The sequence below is a fragment of the Lonchura striata genome, chromosome 10, assembly GCF_050655825.1.
Source record: "Lonchura striata isolate lonStrDom1 chromosome 10, ASM5065582v1, whole genome shotgun sequence".
Lineage (NCBI taxonomy): Eukaryota > Metazoa > Chordata > Aves > Passeriformes > Estrildidae > Lonchura > Lonchura striata.
This window is the reverse complement of record NC_140712.1, coordinates 18485555-18512846: the sequence shown is the minus strand read 5'-3', so window position 1 is coordinate 18512846 and position 27292 is coordinate 18485555. Positions and strand designations below refer to the sequence as shown.

The 27292-nt window shown below is 43.9% G+C and overlaps 2 long non-coding RNA genes across 3 annotated transcripts in view; one reads left to right on the top strand and one right to left on the bottom strand.

Moving 5' to 3' along the window:
• The first annotated feature begins 64 nt into the window (after positions 1 to 64).
• LOC116183992 (uncharacterized) lies at positions 65 to 13507 on the top strand. The gene is made up of 2 exons (XR_004148709.3): positions 65 to 1492; positions 13267 to 13507. It is a non-coding gene; the product is annotated as an uncharacterized LOC116183992 (long non-coding RNA).
• LOC146766543 (uncharacterized) overlaps positions 3914 to 27292 on the bottom strand; it is a 59083-nt gene continuing 35704 nt past the window's right edge. Inside the window, exons 2-3 of one of the 2 annotated variants that reach the window (XR_014957539.1) lie at positions 23989 to 24053; positions 3914 to 17793 (exon numbers count right to left, since the gene is read on the bottom strand). This is a non-coding gene — a long non-coding RNA (uncharacterized LOC146766543). Of the gene's footprint in view, positions 24054 to 27292 lie in introns of both variants that reach the window. The other variant, XR_014957538.1, reaches the window with a different exon arrangement.

Here is a 27292-nt window from a genome sequence, read left to right as displayed (position 1 = left end):
CTACTCCCGTGACGTATCGTCCCGCCACGCCCCCCGCGAGCGACTCGACCAATAGGAGGGCGGGAGGGCGGTTTGTGGGCGAGGGGGGCGGTTTGTCCCCGCGCTGAGGGCCGCCTTCCGCTGCGCCGGTCGCTGCGGGGCTCCCCGGGACAGCGGCCCGCGCTGCGCTGCGGCCGCCTCCGGAGCCAGCCCTGCCACCATCCCGTCCCCCTCTGCCCGGCTTTTGCCCCCGCGGGGTCCGGCCCGGCCCCCGCGTGTCCCGCAGCATGGGCACGCCGCGGGGTGATGTCCCCTGCGTGTCGCTCACTCAGCACCGCACGCCCGCGCCTGTGGTGGCACAGGGGATGTCAGCAAAAGCCGGCTGAAATTCCGGCAGATGTGTGAAATGGCCGGGCTCGGCAGAATTTGGGTGCGTGGGGGGTGTGAAGGTCAGCAGGCCCGGGCTGCGTGAGGAACACCCGCGGGTCGCTGCCGGCATCTGCAAGGAGCGGAGGGGACGTGACAGCCTCAGCAACTGTGTGGGCTGAATCTGGAAAAAAACCCCGCTCCTTCAGAAACAATACCATTTTTCAAAGCAATAACATTTTCGCATAACACAAGAGCAGCTGGAAGCAGCCATGCTTCTGATCCCACCCGTGTTTTCCAACCCCAGGCACAGCAGGTAACTGCAGACCTGCCCTGTGGAATAATTTCACTGTGCCTTCCCTGGGGTTTGTGGAACGCTTCATCTACCAGAAACAAAAAGAAGCTGGAAGCTATCTTTGGTTTCACGAATTTTAAATACACAGAGGAGGCAGGGAAGAGCTGTTCACTGTCATCTCCCACGACCCCATTTCTCCAGGGCTCTACTCCCTATACACAGTCACAAATGTTCAGTAATTAGAGATAAGTGAAAAACTAACAGCTCTGTTAAACGTGTCTCCCCAGAAAATGGCTGGATGGGAATATCCAAAGTATGCTGAACTCACATACACTCAGGGATGCACTGGCTGAGGACTGTTCCTTCAACCCAGTAAAGGAAATCTCCCCAGTTTGCCCACTGAAGCTGCTAACCACTGCTTCTCCCAGTGACAAACAGTGGTGACTCCATTGAAGTGCTGCCTGCTAACAATTTTATACAGTGTGGCCATGGGAGGAGGTTGGAAGGTTGCTGCTATGGGGATATACTGAAGCAGAAGTCCCTATAAGTACAAAACACAGTCCTTTCTTCACAGCTTGAGACAGAAGGTCAGCTGCAGCTGGCACAGGCCGTGCATGGTAAATAACAAAGTACACTGAAGATGTTGAACTGTATCGAATTCCTTTTTTTTTCTTTTTTTTTTTTTTTTTTTTTTTTGATCTGTGTTGTTCCAGGTCATTGCAGTTTAACTCTTAGGGTGCTGCTGCCTTCCCAGCCACAAGCCCAGCTACTCTTAGAGGCTGAAAACTGTCTGGGAACCTGCTAATGACTTTAATGAGCTGCTCATGAAGACAACAAAGATTTGTGCAATAGGTGGGTGTGGTGCCATCCTGAATACACTTGTAAAACAACAAAAACATAAAAGACAAAACTGATTTTCCCTATTCCTTCTGTGTTCCACCCAGCTGTTTCTGAGTATGAAGGAGCTGGGGAGAAAAGCAAGGTCATATTTCTTAATTCCAAAGCATTTTCAGAGTGTTACTGCAAAATCCAAATGCTGTCCGAGCAAGCTGTGTGTGAACCCAGACTGTCTCTGCAGAATTCTGGCAGCTGCCTCTCCTGGGAGAACACAAAGCTCAGGAGAGTTCTCCCTGAAAAGACACTTCAAAACCATGATGTCTATCAGTAATCTCCACCCACCAGCTTCTGAGCTGGAGCTCTCACTTCTCTGTCTAGGGCAAAGTTAAACAGAGTGCAGTCCCAGGAAACTCTGCGGGAAACATCCTGTGCTGTAGCAGTGCACACATCTGGTGTTAAGATGCTCAGGCTGATGAGATTAGGATAAATATCCTAAACTAAGCTTTTGTTCCAAGGCAGATATGGCAGTGATGGGCACACCAGACACACAGACTGGCAACCTGCTCCTTGCTGTGAAGGAGATGCACAGCCAGACATCTGAGAAGGCAGGGGCATCACAATAGGAATGCTTAACAGAAAAGGAAAAAAACCCTGGCAGACATTTTAAAATGTTTTTAAATCTCTTCTTAAAGAGGATTTAAGAATGAGGCATATGTAGGGGAAAGAAGCTTAATTTATGATGAATGTTAATACCAGCTCCTTACATATGGTACTGGCCTTATGCGTCCCTGAGGGTTTTTGAGGGACTAGTGCTGTGGTTATGATTTCAGTGTACAGGGGAAGCTGTCTTGCATTATTAAACAAATCACGCCCTGCATTGGCCTATGGTTTGATGTAAGTGATGCATAGTTGATGTCAGCCAGCTGGGGAGACAAGATTCTGCAACTTGTTGGCATTTTGAGAATAAGTTGGAAAACTGCTGACTGAAATCCCTTCCTTCATCAAGAACCATCAGAGGTTATTTTTTTGTTTTTTTTTTTTTTTTCTTTTTTAATTTGGGGAAAAAAAAACCAAACCCGAAGTTTTAAATAATAGCATTTACCCTTTGGCTATATTTGTTTAGCATAACATTCATTATGATGGAAAATGTAAACATTTGCAAAGTTAAACATTTGATTTGACTACAGAAAACTATTCTGTTTGTTATAGAAATCAGCACTAATTGCCTGTTCCCATTAAATCCTCACTTTCCCAAAAAGGGAGAGTCAAAAGATTCACCCTAGGCAGAATTCACTAGCTGGCCTTACCCATTTATATCATAAAGCTGGATTTCCTGATGTAGCTGACTAAGTAGGTGATGTTCATTGAAGTAGGAGGGATAAAATCTGGCCCACAAACCACGCTGACTTCCTTGCATCTATTTCTGTTTTTCCCTGAATATTCCCATCCTACAACATCCTGCTCTCCAATGGGTTAAATAATAAAATTAGTGTTTTTTCCTCTAGGTCACTGTTTCCAGTCCATCACAGGTCATGCCACAACCAGCTAATGGCTGCTAAGTGGTCTGTGTGAAATTAGTTTAGTGGGTCTCCAGCCAGAAGCCAGTTGACAGATGCCCAAAAATCAGTTCTCCAGTTGGCTTCCTCATTGGCAGTCATGGCAGGTTGGTCAAGGCCATGCAAATTCAGCATTTCCCTGGGGCCAGGAACAGAGACAAGGTTGGTTGCAAACACTTTCCTCTCTTGTGAGTGCCAAAATTCTCTAGAGAAGGTCACAGCACAGTGCTGAGTGCCAGTGCCTGAGGACTTGCTGTCACCCCGAATTCAGCTCTCCAGGGAACTGGCAGTAGCAAAGGCAAGAAAAGCTGCTGAAGACTCCCTGCAGAGGCAGCCATGACATCAAGGAGAGGGTGCAAAGTGTCTGTGGGAGTCTTGGTGGAAGGTTTCACCCTTTTGCTTGTCCTGCACAGGAGGGCAAGCTGCAGAGCTGCCAGTCAGACTAAACCAATTTAGCATTCCCTGCAGTAACAATATAAATCCAATCTCCCTCCCTCTCCGCCTTTTCCTCCTGATGCCAGATTTAAACAACCTCACTTTTTTGGCAACAGGAAACTTCACAATTAAATATAGAAGCAGAGCACACTTTGGGATGGAACTTCCAGCCAGGGAACAACAGATGGCATTGTTTGCTGGGCTGGAAAAGCTGCATCTGCTCCTAGAAGAAATGCTAATCGAGGCTTAATTAGGCATTCAGAGGGAACCGTGTCCCATCCCCAGGACAATGGCCATGTGTACATGATCCTGGAAAATACAGGGGAGAAGTTACAAAATCATCAAAAATCCTCACTGGACCAAGTCCAAATATGGCACATATGTGGTAGGGTATCCCAGAGACTTTCCCTGTGCTGAAATCCATCCAAGCCACTCAAAATAAAAATGTAGTTGTCAAAGACTTGTTTTATTTCATTTGCAATTGGTCAGTGATTTTGTTTTCAGTTTCAAAGCAAATCATTCCACCTAACACTGGAATCAGATCTGGCAGCTCTCTGACTCGCTGAGGTGTGGCAAGATTAAAGGGTAGCTGAGATCTTATAGCAGGTACTGCAAATGGGGATAGAAGAGTTAGAAAGATCAAAAACAGGGTAATTGATCCCTCTATAGAAACATGAAGAAAAGAGGATGGTGGAAAATGTCCCCCAGTTCATTCCATGAACTGGGTGTTCAAGCACAAAAGGAGTCCCATGATGTGCAGTGCCTGTGCATGTCAGGACATTGTCCCTCCTTCCCTCCCTCAGCCCTGCCAGCTTCCTCCAGAGGAGCAGGCAGCAAGGCAGAGCTCTGTGCCTTTGTTTCATCCTCTTCTCTTTGGAGTATCAAAGCACCCCCTCAATCTGGAGCCAGCAGAGCTGTTTGCAAAACGAGACTGCCAAGTGTTTCACCAAGAGTCTGGCCCCAGCTGCCAATTGTGCCAGCACTGCAGAGATCCCCATTGTGCTGAGGCTTTGCTTTCAAACCCCCATCTTGTTTTAATGTCCTCTTTCTCCCCTGCCTGGCTCAAAGCAGCTCATCTGACCAGCCTGGTCCAGTGGGAGATGTCCCTGCTCATGGACTGGGTGATTTTTAAAGGTCTTTTCCAACCCAAGCTATTCCATGATTCCTTGTCCTAGCTTAGTGCCTGAGGCTACTCTGTGCACCTGGGCACTCCATATTCCCCCCAGGTGCCTGGGACAATGTGCACCTCACAGGCAATGCCAGCAGGGACCCCTGTTTTGCTGGTTGCATACCCTACTTCCAATAGCTCTGGAAAGATTCCACATGGGTGTTGTTTAACCCTTACGCCTAAAAAATGTTAATTAATAGGGATCTCTGCTGATTCCAAACAATGCTCTTCAAACATTGCTAAAAAAATCACTGGAGATTAAAGGAATTTTGGAACAAGTGATTTAGAGATGCAGTAAAATGAAGAGTTTTCTTGGCTCTGAGGCAATCTTCAGCAACTCCAGAGTGGTGAAGAGAAACATAAGAGTATTCTAAATCACTTCTGCCTTCAGCAGCATTCTGCTTCAAAGGGATGTCGGTCCTGATCTGGCACAAAGTTTTGGGCAACTAGAAGTTAAAATGGTTCTCCTGACTAAGGACATAGCTGCAGATGATAAAGCTGCAGACCCTGATCTCTCATTTCAGGGGTTCCTGTGCCCCACTCACCCCCACCACGGTTTTTATCCCCAGGGTTGGCTGTCTAGCTCTGAATAGCCTCCCATTTGCTGTGAGTGTGCTCTGTATCCCATTAAACATCATGACGCCCATGATGTCTCTTTGAGAGAAACCTTGGAGGTTTGCTGACTGCCTGTAGCTCACTGACAGCAGATTTATTTCCACTTCTCCAGTGGTGCAAGTGGTGGCTGTGCCCTTGTATGTGCTGACCTGCAGCTGGCCTGCTCCCAAGCACTGCGTCTCTGTGGTGTGTGGTGGGGAAGTCACTGACAGCAGGTTTTGGAGAAAGGCACCCATTGCAGGTGTCCATAGTCACAGAAATCAAGGTAGGCCAAGTGCAGAGGTGCTGCTCCCTCCTGGAGATGGCACAAACCAAGCTCTTAGCAGTGAGCTGCATGAGTCAGGTCTTCCTGTACAATGCAGGTGGATGCATGGGTGTCCCCATTTTCCTTAGAGGTATTTCAAAGAGCCATTCTCCAGCATTACCTTCTTGTGGTGAAGGATGAAATGTCTAAGGTGCCAGAGCTGCCATCCTCCTACTGTTCTTTGCCCTGTGGACTGGTAGGACTGGGAGGCCCAGCAGCCTGGTTGAAGGAGAGATGTCCTCACACCATGAGATTGAGATAAATAGGGCCATCCTGCCAGCACAAGCCTTGGACTCAGCTGACTGAAGCTGAAGAGAGTGCTGAAGCTCAAGGACATGACAAATGGCGAATGTGACAAGGTCTCAGCTTTCTAAGGACAGCTGGAGAGCTGGTCCCAGCTCATCCTCATGTAGCAGCACATGGGGCTCCAAGCAGGGCTGCTGCTGACCCACTGTGAAACTTCCCTTTGTTCATGGCAAGACACAGATTTTGGCCAGCTGCCTGGAGTTTAAATGTCTGTGTTTTAGACCCAGACTTCCTTCTGAGAGGTTTCAGAGGGAAAAGAAAAAGCCCAGAAGTGCTTCTAAAACTCTAATTTATCCATCAATGGCCAGTTTTTCTGCAATGCCTTGAAACTGAGAAAGACAGAGAGGAAGTGTGACCGGGGAGCACAAGGAGCCTTTTGGCTGCCCTCTTTGGCTTGGGGGTATTGAGGGGAGCCAAGGGATTCCAGAGGAAGCAGCAAGCAGCTCCAGCTGGGAAGGGTCCTGACATGGTGTTAGAAGAGGACAGACAGCCTTGCTGTGACTCAGCTCCAGCACTGTGTCACTGCCTCCTACTCATTCCTAGGATCTGAAGTCTGTGTCCCTGGGCTGTCCACCTCCATGAGCCCAAACTCCTTTGTTTTGGCAGGGCTGAGTGCAGAAAATGAGAAGGTGATCCCAGGAGGCCCCCAGCACACCCCTGCAGGATAGCATGTGAATTGTTTCCTTGAGAATGGGATCATTTATTCTCCATGTTAAACAGGGCAAGAAGCTCAGTGACTTCAAGCTGGCCTTGTCTGAGAACTTGTTTCAAAATCTGGACCACCCGGGGCTTCTGGAGCAGGATTTCTTGTCTTCAGAGAAAGGATTACTAGAGGGAGCATGAAGTGAAAAGGAAAAAAAAGGTGGGGGGTGGGGGAAAAAAGGAGGAAAAAAAAAGACAATTAGCTATTGCTGTAGAGTCCTCTAGTGGTGAACATTTCATTTCACAAACGGCCCAAGTGTGCACCCAAATGAACTCAACCTCTCATTTCTGTTTATTTTCCATTTACATAAAACTGTGTACACAAAAAAATGTCAGTGGCCAAATTCCAAACTATATTAACCATTTATGAATTGTGTCAAAGGTAATGTTCCAAAATGAAACAAAAAAATCTTCTCCTTTCTGAGTAGCATCTCCCATCCAAGGCCGGATATTCCTCCAGGTGGGTGGTTTGAAACACTATAGGCTTAAAATTTCCACATCTTGCTGCTGAGAGAAATGATTGAGTAGAGACAGACTGCAGAACTGAATTGTTGCCACATACATCCCAAAACCCTTGCCATTTTAAAATCCAGGTAAAAACTGGATGTTGGTGCAGCATTATTGTGCTGAATAGCCCAGGCCAGCTCAGTCCCCAGCAGCCACAGCAGTGGGTTGAGGTGAGAAGCTGAGTTTAGTTGCAATTTCAAACCCAAGTAATTTAAAGTATCCTTCACATTATCCTTTTCTGCCCCCTTCCTCCCACATTGTCCCAAGCCTGCTTTATTTCTGTTCCTGGGCTCTATCAGTCAAAAGACATAGCCTTATGCAAAATCCAGAGTCAAATGGTGTTTGCAGCAATTTGAATATGTGATAGAGGAGAAAAAACCATTGCCTGCTGTGAGTACCATCTTTGGCAGGAATTCCCCTTCCTCATGAGTATATCCATTCTCTGCTCTCTTCTTCAGGCCTGGGTCTTCTCAAATGTGTTCCAATTTCTGCTTCATAACCAAGGAGGAAAACTTATAAGGATTTAAGACTTTATTACAAAATATAGTCTCACATGCTACAACCAAATCATTGGACACTGTTTCTTTCCTAACAGTCTTTTTTCTTCTCCCTTTGAATAATCACCTGCCAATACTGCTCTTTGAGCTCCAGCTTCTGTATTGACATAGCTGTATTAACACCTGCTGAAGACTACCTGCTAGTCATTGACAGGCTGTGTAATTTAAGAAGCATCAAAAATACCAAGAAAAAAAGGGATCATAAAATTATAAGAATACTGGATGATGCTGCCACTTAAAATGCTGCTTCGCCCATGTTAACATGCAATTCAGAGGACAAAAGCCTTAAGAATTTTTAAAAATAATTAAAAAAAATTCCCTGTATTTGAACCATAAATAACATGGTCCTAAAGTCACATAATAATTTGGGCTGGATCACAGGCACTCATTTAGCCCAACACTCAGCACAAACCCAGCTAGACCAGCTTGCTCAGGGGCTTGTCGAGCTGAGCTTTGAATGTCTCTCAGGCTGGAGATTCCTCTACCTTTCTGGCCCTTGTATGTGATACATATTCAATAAGTCATGCAATATTTCATCTTTCTGGGCAGCCAGACTCCGTGCTGTAGTTGTGAAGCTTTTCTAGCTGAAAGCTGCAGTACTTGGGATGTGTTTGAATTTACAGGTGCGTTCCCGCTGATTTACTTTAATTATTTTTCTTCAGGCCTGACATCCCCCCAGTAAGCACAGACACCTCCTCGAATACTTCTGCTGAGAAGTAAAGCTTTAAGTTTATCTCTGCCAAAGCCTCAGCAGGGTCCAGATTCTTGCTGGTGTCACTGTTAATTAGGCTGATTTCAGAAGTGCTCACTGCAAAGTTAAACTGAGCTGCCAGCCCCGTACCAGCCCTGCCTCCCTCCATTAGTTCTTACATCCCCTCATGTCCAAATCAATAGCATTATGTACTAGTAAATACTAAGGGTTTCATAAGTCTGAAGTAACAGAGATTTAGAGTGTTGTTTCAGCTACAGAAATGAGCCCCTGGGGTCTGTTGTTTAGCTGTTGATTTTTCCGTGTCCCAAAGGAGAGTTTCAAATCACTTTCGAAGTGCTTTTCACAAGGGCATTAGCAAACAGACCATTGCCAAGGGCCTGGGAGAGCAGATATTGTTGTATCCAAGTGGGAAAGTTTCCTTTTGTTCTCCTCCCCGTTTTCTCCATGCCACTAAAAATAAAGAAGACACTAAAGTACCATATTCATGCAAATCTTTACCTTCTACTGAATTCCAGTGACAACCAGAAAGACCACTTTCAGCTACTGACTCTTAATTTCTTTTTTTTTCCTATAGTTGGCATTTCAATATTTTAAATTAGAAGACAGGCAAAAGCTGTTACATGTATTTAAATTGTTCTTCACCGTAAAACCCTTTTCCATTCAAAAATTATTCACTATAAAATCCTAACTGGATTTCTAACTATTCTGGAATAGTTTTTTTCTTTACTTCTATAAAGATTAAGTTTCAGGAAAGAAACTGACTCAGATACCAGGAAACTGACGTGCCAGAACAATTAGACTTGATGAGAAGCTCTGGGATAACAGACTTTTTTTAGAAAAGTGAGGTGGTAATTCTGAATTCCAGGGTGAAATCAAAGTATTGACACCCAGAGCAAAACCCTTCCACACGCTCCAGGGACAGAGAGACGGAAACCTGCTTCTCTGAGTCCTGGATATAAAGTGAACAGTATTGGTTATTTCCTCAAGCTTCAGGCTTCCCTTCTTTTCCCACAAAAGATCAGAAAACCTGAGGGATGTGAATGAAAATCCATTTCACACACAAAGGGGAGACTGATGTTCTGTGTCCTTTATAATGAGTTTTTAGAGGCAGCTGGAAAATGCCTGGCTTTTAGACCAGGGTCCAAGCACCTTTCTTCAGAGGTATCTTAACACTGATCCTTGCTGCCTGTTTAATTGTGACTCTCTGTGTAGTTGTCCAGACCATCAAATTAAGGACTTCTCCAAATGCAAGGAATCCTACTGCCACCCACAGAAGTTTTACATAAGCAAAAAACAAGGATTAGAGCAGTAAAATGGAAGTGGAGAAGTGGGCTTATTATGTGGTGTCTACCTGGATGGTGTCTTTAAATTAGGGTGATTTGCTCCCAAAATTACGCAATTATATAACAGGCCTTGCTCAGGGGGCCCTTATTCCAGGTGAGTTATTAAATGCTTTCATATTACATTGGACAAGCAATGAAACCAAAGGAATCAGAAGAGGGGTTTGGTGGCTCAGAGGGAGCATCATGACTTCTCCTCTACATCTACAGATCATCTCACCTGTTCTTAACTCCCTGAAAGCAATGTGATGTGGAGGTGCTTTACCAGAAAAAGCAAAAATGGAAACATTGTCATCTTTAGAAACCACAGCATCACATGCCTCAATTTATAGCCCAGAATTTATTGGTGGAAACACGTCCACACATCTGTAATTCCTATAAACCATAAAACCACTTTGTTTCTGATGCCTCATTGTAATTGTAACCCCCCTGCTTTCCATCAGGAGATGCTAAAGTGGCTCCTGGAGCAGGAGAGAGAAGGTGTGGGGGGTGTTAATCAGAAATACCCAGACCTTGACCTCCCAGGTCTGGGGAAAGGGGGATGGGGGGGACAGCTCTGGTGGCAGGTGGAGAGAAAGCCCAGGTCCTTGTCCCCAAATCACTGTGCATTGGGGGTACCAGGGAGCTGTGGAAGTATTCAGAGGATGCTGCATGGAGCATGGAGCTGCTGCATCCCACATGTGTGATCTGTGCTGATCAGAGGGTGGGAAGCTCAGGCACCTCCAGATTTTCCTCCATATTAATTAACTGCTTTGTTCATCTCATGTAATTAAAAGCAAGATCAACTCTTCCCCTTCTCAGTGCACTTCTCAGCTCCACTCCACTGTTCTATAAACACACTTGAGATTGGAGCTGGGCCTTTTGCTGGCTGAACTTCCTGCTTTTATTTCATGTTTAATGCTGCTTATAGATACTACCTGTGCTGTGCAGTAGCCAGGGGGTTTATATTAATTAAATGTTGCTATGGAAACAGCACATCAAGCAGAGGATGGTGTTTCTAGGGGAGGGAGGGAAGGAGCTGCTTGTAGCAGAAAGGTGCATGGTGATTTGAAGAGACACGAATTTGCAGAATTGTGTTTTTTTAAAGTTAACAGAACCTGGGAAAGTCTCCTGTGTTCCTGGGTCCTTTTCCTTCCTATGGTTGATAATTCCTGACTGCATCAATCCTCTCCTCTGAGCCCTGTGAGAGACCTCAGATCTTTAGTAGATCAAATAATCTTGTCTTCCCCTTGAAATGTTCCCTAATTCACAGCCCAAGCAGCCTAGAATCAGCTCTGAACAAGGAAAATCATGGTATTACAGCTGAACACTGAGAAGTCAGAAACTAGAGCTCTGTCCCTGGTGAAAAATGGGAGGCTTGACCCTTTGCAAGGGAGCATAGTCAGACTAATCTGTATAGATATCCCTGAAGTCCTGCCTTGGTTATGCAAAGAACTTGTTTAAGCCATTTTTATATGTGTTGCTTTTCCTCCTCTCTAAACGCAGCAACAGTTAAGACACCTGGCTTTCTCAGCACTGGAATAAAAGTAATTGCAAAACATTTGATGTAACTGAAGAATCACTTTTACAGGCCAATTTTGAGGAAATATATGGCTTATTTGGGATGAGCCCCTGAACCAATCTGTGGTTTATCAAATTGAGCTATGAAACAGAGGAGCAGTCATCCAAAGTACACATGGATGAAACCAGACTCTTTCCAGGTTGCCTTCCTTGTATCTAAGCTGAGATGTTTCAGGGTCATCTCATATTTCAATAATTTTAAGATTAAGATTCCTATCTTAGAGAATTTCATGGAAGAAGTATCTGCATAGCCACTTAGAACCTGTTGTCTAGAAATGTTATTTCCCTTCCACACAGCAAGCCTTAAGTCTGCCTCCACTCATACTCAGAGGAAAAAAAAAAAAAAAAAAAAAGGAAAAAGGAACTAGAGTGCATTTGGGATTGAAGTACAGCACCAGGTTCCCTTCCAGGCAGCCCAGGAGTAAATGGGGGATCTCTCCTCTACAGAGAGCAGGTGGATAATTGGTCATTGCATACATAAGCCTGCTCTGACTTTGGAATCCACCCAGATGTTTTAGAGTATGTGTGATGCCCCAAGTGAGATCAGAACTCTGTGCATGTCTCTGAAAGACATGTTAAATAAAAGGGCCCAAAATACAAAGCATAAGAGGAAAAAGTATTATGGTAATATTTTCCCTGTTTCACAGATGAAACTGCTCAGGAACTGACTTTTGCTGGGTTCTGTAAGGTTTTGCAGGGCTGAGTTCTGTATAATGGCTCTGAGTCGGCACCTCAGGTCAGGAATGAAATTATCCAGCCAACTTTAATTTCTGTTATTTTGTCAGTCAAATTCTCTCCCAAATAGTTCCCCAAACCTATACCCCTCATTTTCATCTAGCTCCAAGAAAGGTCCATCTTTTGAAGGATCCCTGACTTGAGTAGCTGCTGCTGAGAGAGGCAACATCAAACTAGGGTGTATCATTAAGAGAAAGAAACATCTCATAAATATATCATCTATTTATGCATTTGTCCGTCCATCCATCCATCCATCCATCCATCCATCCATCCATCCATCCATCCACTTTTATCTCTCCTCCTCAAATCTGGATGCAGATCAGCCATGCCACCTGCTTATCAATTAAGGAAGAAGAGATTCATGGTCTGATAAATTTAGCAAGTACCATGTAAGCTCTAACTAGTGGGCATGATCCACTCGCCTTGCATTAATTCCAAAAGGTTCTGCTGATCTTATCACACATTGTGTGCTCTTTGTGTTTTAATCATCCCCACCCCCATTGCATTGAAATTTTTTGCTGTGACAAGCCCAGCTCTGAAGCAAGCACATCACTGCTTTCATTGACACTGAAAAATTCTGTCTTGTTAATAGTATAAATGGACTAGGGGCTTTGCCTTCCAGCTTAATTCAAGAGTGCTATCGTCATGAGTGGGTTATAAAAGCTCTTTTTCAGGATAAAAGACAGTTCCACACCAGAAAAAAAAAAAAATAGCTCAAACATCTTTATGACATCCCAGTGCAAAAAACAATTGAAAAGGATTGTCATAAAAGCAAGCATGTCAGTTGTGAACTTTACTGAATTGAGCCTAATGCAAAATTCATGACGAGGTGTCACAAGTGAAAGGCAGTTTATTAATCCAACTTATCTGGAGCTGGTAGGCAGCAGTCATGGTAAATTAAGATCGTATGAATATTCCCTGGCCTCATTTGGGTTCCTATTCAGGACCCCTTTTGTGAGTGCAGCAGGGGCAAAAGGGTCTTTTGGACCCAAAGCAGCATTCTCTTCCTCTCCCTCCAACACATCTTTTCATACTTGTCACACAGTGGGTGCTTTGGGGCTAAGTGAAGCATGATGTCTTTGCTGCTGACTGATCAGGATGCAACGCCCAGCTAACTGTGTCATGCTGCTTTATTCCAGTCATGCATTAGAAAGCATTATATTTCTCCATTACGTTTGGTGCGTTCCCAGGATAACTTTCCCTATTGGGAAGAAGCTGTAAGGAGGATGGGGTTCTTAAGTCTCGTTTCTCACATGCTGTCCTGATTTTGCAATGTCTTATTTTCCCCACAGAGAATGGCAAACTGGCTCAGAGCTGGTGTGAATGGAAGAATTGCTCCAGTGAATGTCTGTCTGCTGGGAAAACAGTAGAGCACCTATAGAAAGAACATAGTGGGCTTGTTCAGTACAACAGCCTTTCAGAGGAAACCTCAAACACCCTAAAGCAGCAGTGGCATGGGACCATTGCCTTTCAAAAGGATGAGGGGAAGGAGGAATTAAAATGGTTTCAATAAAAAATGGTGCAGGCTTGCAAGCTGTCTCCATTGTCTCCTGGTGCTCTTGGGTAGTACTCAAAGTAGATAGTGATGAGATTGACAGGTTTAGCCAGGAAAATGGACCCCCCTCAGTGCTGGCAAATTACATCAAAACCCTTAGAACAGGGATGAAATACACCTCCTTGGAGGTTTAGGCTAAAGGCAGGGTTTTGGGATTTCCCCAGAACCATGTGGGAAGCAGGAGGGCTCAGAATGTGGTTGGCTAAGGGATACAAAGCCAAATTTAGCCTTACCAGAAGCCAGACCAATGCTTCTTATTTCTAACTGGGCTGAAGCAGCTGACTAAGGAGCTCAGGCTGGCCAAGAGTGACAGTAAGAGAGGAGATGAAGGCTGAGGAGTTGGGAGGTGAAGGAGTTGGAGTTGGAGTGGATGTTTAATGGGGATGTGAGTTGCAGCAGGAGAGCCACAACAGAGATGTGGTTTACTGAGTGTTTGAGGGCTTGAAAAAACTTCTGCAGAGAGAAGAGTACCTCAACTTATTGAAACCAAAGTGGGGAAGAGCCTGAAAGAAAGAACAGGCCTCTGAAACTGGTACCCTGGTATGAGTGTTGCTGGAAGATGACCTGCATCTATTAAAAAGATGTTAAAGTTGATCCCTTTCTGTCATGTTTATGGATGTTACCCAGAGTGGCTTTTATCAGATGTGCATTTGGCTCAGCACTGAAGGATAATTGCAGCTAAATAGTCTATGAAATGAGATCTTCAAATACTATAGAGTGTGAGCTGGCCAAATTCTGTCCCCACTTACATCCATGAGGTTTTTCTGATATCTGTGATGGCAGAATTTGTTTGAGATGTTATGGAGAGTAGACAGGAACACATTGCATGATTATGACAGTGACCTGCTTTCTGTCAGCTGTTCCAATTACTCATTTCATGATTTTTGGAATGTCACTTAACTTTTCTGTGCTGTGATTTACTCAGCTCTGCTTATTCATGTTGGTCTATCTTACATGAGGAAATTGCTCTAAGAATTCCTTGGGCACTGTGCATGGAGGGTTTTGCAAACCGCAGAGCACAGACAATTGCAGCTGGGAGCAAAAATGAGCAAACTGTACTTGAAATGTGCCACTAAATGATTTCTCTCACCTTTACTTGCTGAAGCCACTGAAGTGTGACAGCCAGTAGAAAAGAAAAATAATAGCAGATTGGTCTTCCTTGGCCCCAGTCATGCAAAGATTTAGAATTTACTTCTCTAACTCTGTGTAAATCTAAAATATGGATGCACTTTTTTTGCAGGATAGAGATTTTACACTCCAGATTAGGGACTGTTTTGGCGTGCTAGCACGAGACCTTGATACAAGCTGAGACCTTGATAGAAGCTACTTCCCCTCCAAGGCACAGCTGATACAACGCACCCACATTTCCTGGGAGATGATGTACCTTCATCTAAAAGACACACAACACCTTCACCTGCCTGAACTCCGAGTGGGCCGTTCCTTGTCTGGTTGAATCCCTGCGCTCTCACAGCTGCCGGAGTGGGGGAAGGATGCTCAGCCTCTGGGATGGGGAATTCGGCGTTTGGCGCTGCGGTGGCAGCTCGCTGGCCCCGGGGCTGTCTCGGCTGCCGTGTCCCCGCTCCGTGGCTCTGTCCCCACGAGATGGCACTCGCCGCCAGCGCATCCCCGAGTCCCGGCACGGCTCGGCGCCCGGCAGAACCGCAGCCCGGAGGGACGCGCGGGGCCACGGAGTTCTGCACAGGAACACCCCAAATCCCACCCTATGCCCGACAGCGGTGTCCGAACACACCTTCGGCTCTGTCAGTGCCCGGGCCAGCCTGTTCCAGTGCTCACCTCCCTCTGGGTGAGGAGCCTTTCCTCAATATCCATCCTCAGCCTCCCCGGACTCCAGGTTCCCTCGGGTGCTGTCGCTGGTCGCACAAAGCAAGAAGCTGCAGCCCGGGGTGAGCTCTGCCCTCACCCTCCTCCTCTCCAGTGCCCTCAGCTGCTTCCCCTCCAGATCCTCCATCATCTTCGTAGCCCTCCTTTGGCACTCTCTAACAGCTTTAATACTTCCTTTTCCTGTGGCACCCAAAAGGAGCCAGGAGGATGGAAAGGCAGTTTGCCATAGGGAGTCTCCTGGGGAACTGCCTCACATTTGCAGCACAGATACATCTCTAATACCTTCATTTTTTCACTGAAACAGAGATGACACCAGGGCCTCCCTGTGGAGAAGCGGATTTCTTGTGCATATTTTAGCTTCTAGGACAATTTTCCCAAAGAAAGGGAACTGAAGCAGGTATCTCTGCTCACTCCAGCTGTCAGACTGGCCATTCCTGGACCACTGCAGTTACCTTAAGCCGCAGTGCTCCTCTCTCCTTTGGAAACCTTTGGTTGGGTTGAAGAACATTAAAGCATTTCTGAGATAGAGCATTTTAGATCTAGTAGTGCAGAAATTGTGATTTCAGCATTTCTCTGTAGACTGTGATTTTAGAATCACTTTCCACTGGAGGAATTGGCCACATAAATAAAAAAAAAAAAGCATGATAATTTAGGTGGCGAGCTTAATTACATGATTATTTTCATTCTCGTAAATATGTATAACCTACAGTGGAATATTCAATAAAATTATAGCTTGGGCACTGAAGAGATTTCCTTATCACTAAAAATATGCTCTAACCGTTCTTAAAGAAAGGTTTAGTAAATTGCCTCTAAAGTACAGGAAATTGGTTTAGCTCCTTATGTGGAATATTTGTCTTAAAAAGCACATCATGGGCAGCAGGGCTAAAAAGAGTCACTAAGGTCTGAAACACATGAACTCCTGCAGCAGCAATATTACCAACCCTTCTAAGAGAACTTATGGGACTTAATTTTGCTACAGATTCTCTGGAGGATTATCAAGAAATTGATTTGTAAGTTGAAATACCCATGCTATTATAATTTGATACAGCAACACAGGATTGCAGTCACTTGTGTTGCTACAAGTCAGAATCTCTGTTCTATCTCTAGTATTTTTTCAGTGTCTACAGTAAAATACTCTGACAAAGCTAGAGACCAGGATAAATTTTGCTAGTTATTCAGTGCAATGGGATAAAATGTTTCAGGGCATCAGTTCCAGAATGTAATAACAGAAACATGTTATGAACTTGCATTTTCTCTCATGATAATTGTGGCTTTACAGATGTCTCAGTGACTGAAATATTTTAAAATGTTGTCAGAGAATTCAGGCTACTTATAGCCAAAATAATTCAGTCACTGCCTTTCCATCCTCCTGTAACAGTAAAACTTATTTACTGTTTGGTGATCTATATGTAAATAATTTGGTCACCCAAAATTATTATTTTCCATGAGTTGGGCTGCTTCTCCCCAGATCATCCATATTTGCATCCATATACCTTTACCTTACTAAGCTGAATTGCCAAGCCAACACCTGCTCACATACAATAGCCAAAATAATTTCTTAGTCCTTTGGCTGGTGTATTTTGTGCCACAAAGCCTTTAGTCAGTCTGGAAGGTAAAAGTGCTACAGGGACAAACACATGTGTTTTTAGCACAGAGGTGCAGGATAAGCAGAATTCTTGCATCCTTAGTTTCCTCCAGCAGCTTCCAGCACTAATTATACTCCCATGAAGAACTCAGAAAATCAGTCAGACTTCTTGTAGAAGAGCATCTGAGTTGGCATATCCCTCCCAGGTTATTAAATAAGAGCTACACTCTATTGTTTTTGCCTCCTGTTTGAGTTGCAGAAAGGATGAGGTAGTGCCTGAATGCTTCCTACAGGAGATATTTAAAGAGTCAGGGAACTTTTCTCATTGTACTTCTCTGCTTCCTTAATCGAACATCACATTGTAGTTAATGTGCAGTTTCCAAGGCAAACTCAGTTTTGATCAAGTTGTGCTAACTTTGAAAAGCTGACTGACTCCAGCTTAAAATGGATGCACTGAAAGGAGCATGAAAGGCCTTTTTTATCAGTGTTGAAGGAAGTAGTTCAAAAGTAGAGATGGTTTCTTTCTGAAGACAAAGAAGCTCTTTCTAACCCACCTCGTGCCATGAAAGAGATCCTTTGCAACTAACTGCCCATCAGAGAAGAATTTGATGAACTGGAGATGAAGTGATAGTGCATTGGGAATTTTATTACTACAGCTGGGGTAAAGGAAATTCATTGTAAGAAAATGCCCCCTCATGCCCCCAAGTGCCCTCTTGCTTCAGTCCTTTTTTGATTTGTGTTTTTCTTCCCCTCTTTGGCTGTCAATCAGTGTTTTCCTTTATGGCTGGACAGAGTGAACTTCTGGTGTTCTTCTTTTCATTTCCTACTGTGAATAACCTTGGGCAGGGACAGGGAGGGAGAGAGAAATATAGAGGCAGAAATTACCAGCTGTTGAGGCAACCAGGATTAGAGCCTTAATTTGGAGACACAAACTTTTTACATGGGTGAGGCAATTATTGGTGGAATAGAGCTTTTTCGAAGGCAGAGTCCCCAGTGACTTGATTTCCATCAGTTCCTAAATGAATATTTAATTGTGGCCTATTAAGATGCTTGTTATCTATAAAGCAGACAAAACCACTGTTGCTGGGTTTGCCAGCTGGTGAAATTGGTGACATGTTAGGTTAAAGCAATGGACCATGACTATGTTGGAGTGGTCTGGTAGATTATAAGCATTCAGCAGAACAGTTTGGCTTTGCTAACATCCACAAGATACAGATGCTTAAACCAATGGGACCATAAGAGACTGATTTAAGTTGCTGCACTTCCTGCCAGGGAAAAGATACTCTTAAAATGTATTAGCTTTTCCAGAATGGGCATTTAAAACAATTGAAATTCTGAGGTCCCTCTCTGGGTTAGATTTCCCTTTCTACATTAAAATTAGGGACATATCTTCATCTCTTTACCAGTGTCCTACCTAATATTTTTTTACTTAAATAGCTTTAAAAATGGGAAGAGACAACACAGACACACAAATACACACATAGCAGAACAAGAGCACATAAAGTGTTCTCATACAAATTGTTAAAGGCAATATCACACTAAAGTTTGCAGAAATGTTACCTACGTATGATTTGGTAATGAGGAAAATTAGCCACTGGAACTAACTAACAAGAGAATATGTAGTTTCTTCACCCAAAAATTTCTTCAGCTCCCAGGCCAGATGCCTGGACAGCTTTGACAGGCAAAATTCTTATACTCAAGAGAAATACCAGGGCTGAATTAAATGGTCTGCAATCTATGGGAGTTTAGACAGTGATATTTTCTGTTTTCAGTTAAGGCTCTTGGGATCTTCCTCTTCCCGGGTTTTATATCTGACATAGATCAAATGGCACCCAGGAACCTATTTAAAAGGAGCTCACATAACCTTGAACAGATGCAAAGGTTACTGGGATCAGAGCAAAGAGCAAATTTCCCCTCTCATTTTGGGGGCTGGTCTAGATCTGAAAGGCAGCAGGCTCTAAAATACAGATAACAAAGCCAAATAGCAAAGGTAGGGAGGAGTAAGTACAATGTCCTTCCACTGTTCTTCTAGCTAGAGGCAATGCAAGCAAAATCATCTCCTGCTACTTGATCTGAATTTGCATAATATCAGATTGTATCCATTAACCAGCTTGATATACTTCACCCCTCCAATACATTTATTTAATGTATTTAATTCCTTTTGATGTGTGAACAGTGAAAAAGCATCCTGATATGAGTTCTGAGTGCCATGTCAATTATTTAAAATTACACCCAGGCTGCACTGTAATCAGCTTATCCCACCTTTCAGCAACAGCTTGTTATTAAAGATAACCATCACTTTGCTTCTCTTCAGGCCCCCTTCCTGCTCTTTAAAGAGCTGAGGAAGGCCAGGTTCTGGGTATAGTGCCTGAGGCATTTGTACCCCTGGCAATTTTTGACCAAAGCCAGGAGGGTTTTAAGGGATTCAGGATTCCCATGAAGAAGGGTCCTGACTATCCCATTTACAGAATTGAGAGATGACAAGCATCTGTGTCAGAGCCAGCTCTAACTAAAACAAATTACCATGGGAAGGAAGGGGTATTTCCAGAGGATGTGAAGATTAGAAACTGAATCTGTGCCTCCTGTAAGTGTTCTCCTTCACCTCAGGCAGGCCTGCTCCCATGTGTAGTTGGTGAGGGACTGGCTCAGAGGGTGGAAAGCAGCAACCAGTGGGAGAAGGCTTCTTCCCCCAGTTCCTGTCCATGTTCTGGCCATGCTCTGCAGCCTTTGGGAGCCTTCCAGTGGCTTATTTGTTCCCACGTATCAGCCAGCTGAAGCATCTCACCATCCCCTTGAAATCCTGCCCACACCAGCCCTCCTACACACGCCCTTTGATTCCAGCTGCAGATGGGAACGGGAGAGGAAAAGGGCAAAATCGTGGTAGTGAGGAGGTGGAGATCAGAGACACAGATGAAACAACAGGTCTAATTACGTGTGCCCTCTGCTCTGGAGCTGCAGCCCAGGGTTTGTGATGCACGTGGTTGTACAATGGCTTCCAAGTTTATAAAAGGAGCATATGCTCTCCCAGCCAGTGCTGGGGAAGAACTCTTGCCATCCCCTAACCCAATAAGATGGTTAATGGCAGCATCTGCTACACTCACACACTTCTACTTATTAATTAAAAATATATAGGCTTCAATCTGAAGTTAAAGTGACACATTTAATAGTATCTTTCAGAGCTTGTTAATGCTCACTAAGGACTTGATAGTCACAATAAGTTTGCATAATAAAATTTTTGGTCCTGATGTTAAAGTATTACATATTATGCAACATGCATACAGATGAGGAAAAGAGGAAACCTCTGAATAATCCTTTCCTCTGTCTTCCTCGACAGCAGCAGAGGCGTTAGTCGGGGGCACTTCATCTGCAATTTGTATAAAGGCAGGAGCAGCATTTATTTCTGCCACAGGGTTATATGTGCACCAAGTACCTGCATTACTTGATAGTGAGGGCAAAGTGTAGGGAAAATGAGAGCCTGAATGTTCAGCTCTTCCTCTGGATGCGCTTTCATTACATCTCTGAAAAACCTTACATTAACTGCAAAAGCAAAAGGAGGCTTCTGAGGATTGGATTGTACAAGTGGATTCCAGGGTTTGTGTGAATTTGGAAAGTTAGTTCGGATTTAGGCAGGTTAGGAATTGCAATCATTTTTCAGTGGGATAAAGTTAGTAAGGTCTTCTCTTACCCCAAAATTACAATGTTTCCACACATTTGCTATTCATAACCACTGCATAACAGGATGGGTAAACAAAAATATGTATCTTAAATTAATTATAATTTTCAATATTAGGGGAACCAAAATAATTTTAAACCACCACGTTTTTTTTTTTTCCCCCACCATATTTCTATACTTATGTGCTTGTGTCAGCTTGGGCACTTGAGAAACCTGTTTCAGTTTCTGTTTCGTGTCAGTTTTGGTATCTGCTCCTCATTGCTTTTGGCAATTGGTTTCCCAAACTAGATCTGAATTTTCTTCTAGGAGTATCATGTTTATCTGATTCCTCATATTAAAAAGTTACAGCAGAATTTGTGAAGTGGGAGGCTTGCTATTTTTAATAACATGTCACTAGCTATTAAACTTTCAGAAAATCTAGGAAGTTTTCATGCTTTTTATGGGTAATGTGTTTTAAAACACTAAGTGAGGATTCTCCCTTGACAAAGAGTAAGTAACATTTTGTATTAATGGAAAATGCTTCAAAGCTTTTGTCTTTCCCATATATTTAATAAATCTTAAACAAAATATAATTCCTGTAGTATATTTCATAGCTTATTGTCACACTAAATACTGTTTTATTTTAACTAAATGCTTTTGTGTCATTGCATGCTACTAAAAATAAAATCATAAAAAGCAACTGTGCTACATAGTGTAGGTTCCTTTGTTCTCAGTGCTGCGAGGTTTGATGTCTGCACTAAAAAGGAATTCACCATGCTTAGAAAAGAAAAAAAAAAGTTCTCACTTTAGGAGAAAAGATGCATTTTGAAAAGTCTTGTGTTGACCTCAACTTCAAAAAGCAGGGCAGCTTTTCATCTATTCTCCTGTCCAAGGCCAAATTTCTCCTCTCTGACTGAGCTGTAGATTTCACCTAGAAGGGTTTTTTTCCCCCATGTGTGGCTCCCTGAGGGATATCTGCTGACAGCCACACAGAGCAAACCCACCAAAGGTCTGTGGTTGCCCTGCTGGTGCTGGAGGACATCTGCTGTGGGAGCACCCTTGTGCTGATGGAGCTTCTGCCCCACGTAACAGGACTGGAGCCTTTTGTGCTGTGGTCCCCCAGTCCAGACCTGCTCTAGGAAGGAAGATCAACACTGAGGAATCTACAAGGAAGATCCAACACTAAGCAGTAATTTTCTCTGTTGTGTCTGAGCTGCACCATTTCCACCAGGGAAGGCTCAGGAATGCAATCAATTATTGCAGCTTTCTTTTCCATAGTGTGAAACAGAGCCAAACCCTACCTGGGACCTATTGAAGCAAGTATTTTTATACTACCCATGTGTTTGCACAGACCCTCATGTTGAGACAGCCTCACCTGACTCTACAAATGAGCTTCAAGCAGTGAACAGAGCTCTGCTCCACCCTCAGCAAGGTGATGCCTTGGAGGAGTCATGGTATGGATGTGGGGGAGCTGGCAATGCTTCATTCTCATCCAGATTGCTGCCTGCAAATTTCTGCTCTTGTGCTTGCTGGATGGAAAAAACTATGTCAGAGTTCCCCCAGCAGTGCAGGGCAGGCTCAGACACAGCTGCCCTGCAAAGCTTAACAAGATGCTGACTTGCACTGAGGTGATGGGGCTGAATCAGTTCCCTGACTTACCAGCACCCCTGGACTTTTTATCCTCTCATACAATAAGATTTTATCTCAGGGTACGCCAAGGTGGGGTGTTTTTTGTGTTGTTGAAGGTTTTGAATTTCTGAGTGAATAAATAGGGATGGCAGGATAAACCTGAGATCAGGACACCTGATCCTAAGGTATCAGGAGTTAAAGAAAGGGAGGTCTGAGGGAGCTCCATGGGGACAGAGGTGTGCCTGAGGTTCTGTGTGGGCAGTGGTGGGGTATTTTAGGAGTTCAAAGTCAAAGAGATGAGTTTTACATTCAGTCTTAAGTGACATAAGGCTCGATAGCATCATTTTTTAAAAGACAGCTCACAGGAATAAAGGAACAAGGTCTTTACCAGTCAGTGATCTACAGCAAGGCCTCCCCACCTCCATCAGCCAATTTCACAGCCTCCAACAGTGCTTTTTTGGGTGGAAGCAGAAGGAGGGTTGCTCTGAGAAAACAGTCCACTTTTTAACTACAGATAGAATAGGTTTGAGCTGCAAAAATTGCAGTTGCATTCAGATTGCTGGGGGCATAGTCAGACTGAGGCCTGAGGCTCCTCTGAGGCAGCTGAGTTCATCTCCCAGAGCAGCTGCTCCCTGGTAGTTTGGCACAGGGGTCACAGAGAGCCTGCCCAAAACCACAGGAATATGTCAGATAAACACAGTTTGGGGCAAAGTGAAGGAATAGGGAAACAACCACTACACATCACCATGCCACAAACTCAGTAGGATACAGCTGGAAGGAGACACTCTAAGCAAGTAAGAATAGGGTGATAGGAAAGCTGTCTCTGCTGAAGAGATAGGGAATATTTAATTGATGAAGCCACTGAGGTGAGGGAAGAATGAGAGGAAAGCTGGTACTTGGATTTCTTCATTCCAGGTCAATAATCTGAGACTAAATATCCCCTTGCACCTTGTACACCAGGAGCTCTCCAGCATGTCAAAATGGAAATTTAAGGATATTAAACTCAGCTCCTAGTGCAATTACTATGCAGATGGTGGAAAATAAGTGTTGGCAGATTTAGTGTGGGTGCTTGGTGAAGCTTGTGTCTATTGAAGAAGCAATGGGCAAACACTAAAGGGGAAATTTTCAATTTCTTCACAGCTCTGGAAGACCTGAGATAATCAAAATATCCATAGGGACTGTTTAGATTCTTTTTTTCAGGAAAAAAACTGTAAGCTGCTAGTTCCTGTGTGTTTTGCTGTCATGTACAGGTTATCTGCAAAGGGCAGGATGTGGACTGGGGAGTTACTTGTTGATTCAGAGTGTGATGTGGAAAGCAGAGGCTGTGCCAGCCCTGGGTCAGCCCAGCATGCAGCTCTGACCCACAGCACTAATGCTCCAAAGCTCTGAAGCCCCATCATAGCTGATGCCACCTCAGTCCCCTCATCTGGTGGGTGTCTCATGTCATGTGGTGACATTCCTGAGTCCCAGACTCCTCTTGACCAGCCCTGCTGCTCTGCCATGCCAGAATTGCTGCTGACAGTCAGACTAAGCTGATCCTCTTGTGGATCTCTCATCAGGCAAAATCAGCTTTTACAACCCAGGTTTGAGTCCAGATACCCAGGATATTATGTAAACTCTGCATCATTGTCTCAGCTGAGTTTTCCTGTGGGTTCTCTTTTCCATTTCTCATTTCTCAAGAGAAAAGGTTACAAAGCTCCTCCTTGCATGTAGATTCACCAAGGGATAATTTTCTTTGTGTTTCTACTTACTTCCAGTCCAAAGCAGGCACTCTTGGTAAACAGCCTGATAGCCTGAGCTGCTCCCTGCTTGAGGCCTGTAACAAATGAATAAATACTGTCTCAGGAACAACATTTTCTGATGCTGATTAACTTGAGCTGAAAAGATGGATGCCAGCTCCTGCAAGCTGTGCTATCAGGGAGAGCAGTGCTGGATGAATTTTGTGACGTGGTTTAGAAGCAGACCTTGGTAGCTAAGTGGGTAACAGCACCATCTACCATTTAAGCACTTTATATCCCTGTGCAGGGAAGTCACTCCAGAAGCACACAGGAGGTGCTCAATGGCCATGCTGTGTAGAAAATCCATTAAAGCCCAATCAAGCTCAAGTTTGAAATCCAAGCTTGGTGGCAGCATAAAAAAAAAAAAAAAAAAAAAAAACAACAAAAAAACACCCCACTTGAAGTGGTGAAATAAATCTCTGCTTAATCTCTCAGAGAAAACCACAGTGGCAGCTCAATGTAGGCACGATAGAGTGCAGCAGGCTTCCTCTGAAGCAGAGAGGGGCTCAGAGCTCTGCAGGAGGGATCCACACCCTATTTAAAAGGCTGTTTAAAATGCACTTGGGTGCTGTGCACAACATGCCCAGGCATTCTGCAGTCCTGAGGGAAACTGAGAGGGAGACAAGACCTGAGAGAAGGACTCTGCTTTCACTGATCGGGGGTGGAACTGCTTGAAGGACCCCAGTTTGGTGGGATTTAAGCTTCCCAAAATGAAAGAGAAACTGGTGCCAACCCAGAATGGAAAAAGGGCATGAGTGACAGCATTGGAAAGCCATGCCAGCAGCTGCACTGCCCACAGGATGGGCAGGGGTGGGACAATCTCACCCCACACACACATTGTTGTATCACTGCTGTCTCAAGAAAGGTCACATCAGGAGTAAGGAAGGGTTGTGGTACCAAATCATCACTCATTTACTACTTTATAGACCAGTCAGTATCTCTTGGAAACACAGTTGTTCCCCTCCATTGACTTATTTTTTTGCCTTGGAGACAATATTCAGATTTTTCTATGGCTGTGCTGGAAGTAATGAGAGCAGCCTGGTCAAGCTGACAGAGTGAATCAGTGAGATAATGTTGCACCAATATGCTAGGCCACAGTCTATTCTTCTCCTGAAACTTTAAATTGGTTAAGATCCAATTTTGTCTCTCATTTTTACACTCAGTGGGGGAATTTTCTGGCACTGCTTCAGTCTGGAGATTTTGCTTCCTGAGTATCATACTCCTTCCAATCATAAAGTTGGAGGGGGGGTCAAGCTGAGCACTATTCCCTTGGTGTGTGAAAAGATGCACAAACTGTTTCTCATTAGAGAAGAGTCAGAGTTTGGAACCTGAGTCAGAGTTCTGAACACCTCAGAGCTCTGAAAATTAACTTTTCCCCTTTTTTTGGTCCAAACCGAGACTGAACCAGCTCAGCTCTGAAGCTTTGGAGAAAGAAGAATGCAGTGCTTAATTTAGCTCTGATGCTGGAAAACCACCTCCATCATTTTGCTCTGGATTTGTTGTACAGGCCATGGATTGACCTCAAACTCACAGTGATAGCAGCAGATATTTTCCTTGACTAGAACAGGGTGAAGATATGGCTTGTTTTCAAAATGCAACTTACTTTTGAATTGTTACTATTGGGTAGGAAAAGGTAAGAAAACAGGAGATACTACTTTCTTTAGCATTTATCCACCATGTAGTTAAAGAATGTACTGTTACACCAAGTCCACAAACCATCTTTTAAATTATTTGACTGATCAAAACCATTAAAATTCCATCCTGCCTACAAACATCTGTAAGATTGCCACTATTTCCAACAAATAAGTAAAGCAGAAGCAACAAGGGTCCTCCTTGTTGGCAAGTCCTGATAGAAGAAGAAAAAAAAAAAGAAAAGGAAAAAAAATGTTTTTTAACTACTGTGAAGAAATGTTTAAATTCTGTTAAGTAAAAAGATTTGAAAGCTGAGTGAAAAAATCAGAGGATGAAGATCCCCAAGGATTAAAGATGATGGATTTGACCTGAGTCTGGAAAAACATGTTAGATTAACATTTAGTTGGCTGTCGGATCTGAAAAAATGAAAAATATCTTTTTGCTTCTAACATTTTTCTTCCCTTTTAAGTTTTGAAATAACCCAAAGGAATGCAAGAATGAAGGCCTATATATACACCAAGCTGATATAAGAAATATTTTAGTTAATTGGTAGATTTATTTTTTGCATGTATTTGGGCTTCCCTATTCAAAAAAGCAAAGAGAGAGCTCAGGGTTGGGATAGTTCTCTTACATGCAGTGTTGAAATAAAGTGTCTTAATTTTGTATCTGCCTGTCATGAATATGTTTGCTATCTGGTAGCATGTTTATGGGGTTTATGACTCAGCTCTGTGAGATTTCCTTCAGAAGGGAACACAAAGGGCCGGAGTCTGGGCATGGCTTTGACCTGCAGAAAACGCCTGTGTTGTCACCCTGTCACTTCTTGAAGGACACAGACGGGTATTTCCTGTCCAGGCAGAAATTTCCCCTGTTTGCCTTCATTATTTATCCTGGGAAATCCTTCTGTGTGCTGGATTTCTCTTCTTTTGGCTAGATGGGGAAAGCTGTATGTGTAAATCTACCCCTAATTTATAGGTTATATAAGAACAGCAAGCAAGCCAGGGGAATAAAGGTGCAAGAATGGTTTGGAGCAAGTTGTGCTGGGGCACTTCTGCTGTCCTACATGAAGTTTGGGAGTTTTATTTCTGCCTAGACCTAATCTGGTTCCATGGACCAAATGTCTCCATCTTACAATGGGATCCAAAGCTGTCTGGAGGACCAAACATCAATTTGGTCATTATGTCTTGTGTCTGCCTCGGGGTTTGGAGAACATTTGCTGCACGTTTTGGTTGGAGCTTGTGGTTTAATTTTCTTTGAAAGGAATTTAGTTTGTGGGCATCAAAATAGCTCTGTAAATGGAGCCAATGCATGGTAAATTGATGACTGGGAGATTTACTTCAAAATCCCACTCCTGTTCTGAAGCAAAATGCTAATGTAGAGGCAGCCTTATGTGATGTGTGGAAACAATTCATTTGTCCTTCCAAATGTAACTTGATTTGTTCTTTTTATGTCTGAAAATATTCCCCACAGATTAGATTTCTTTCTCCTAAAGAGCTCTGTCAAGCCACGAGGCTGAGAGCAGGAGCTGATGGGGGGAGTTATTTCAGCATCCCGAGGAGGGAGAGCAGAACGGACGCAGTGGGTGAGATTTAGCAGCACTTTGTCATGGATGCCTCATCATTCTCTGAGGCTGTTCCTCCTGTGCTGT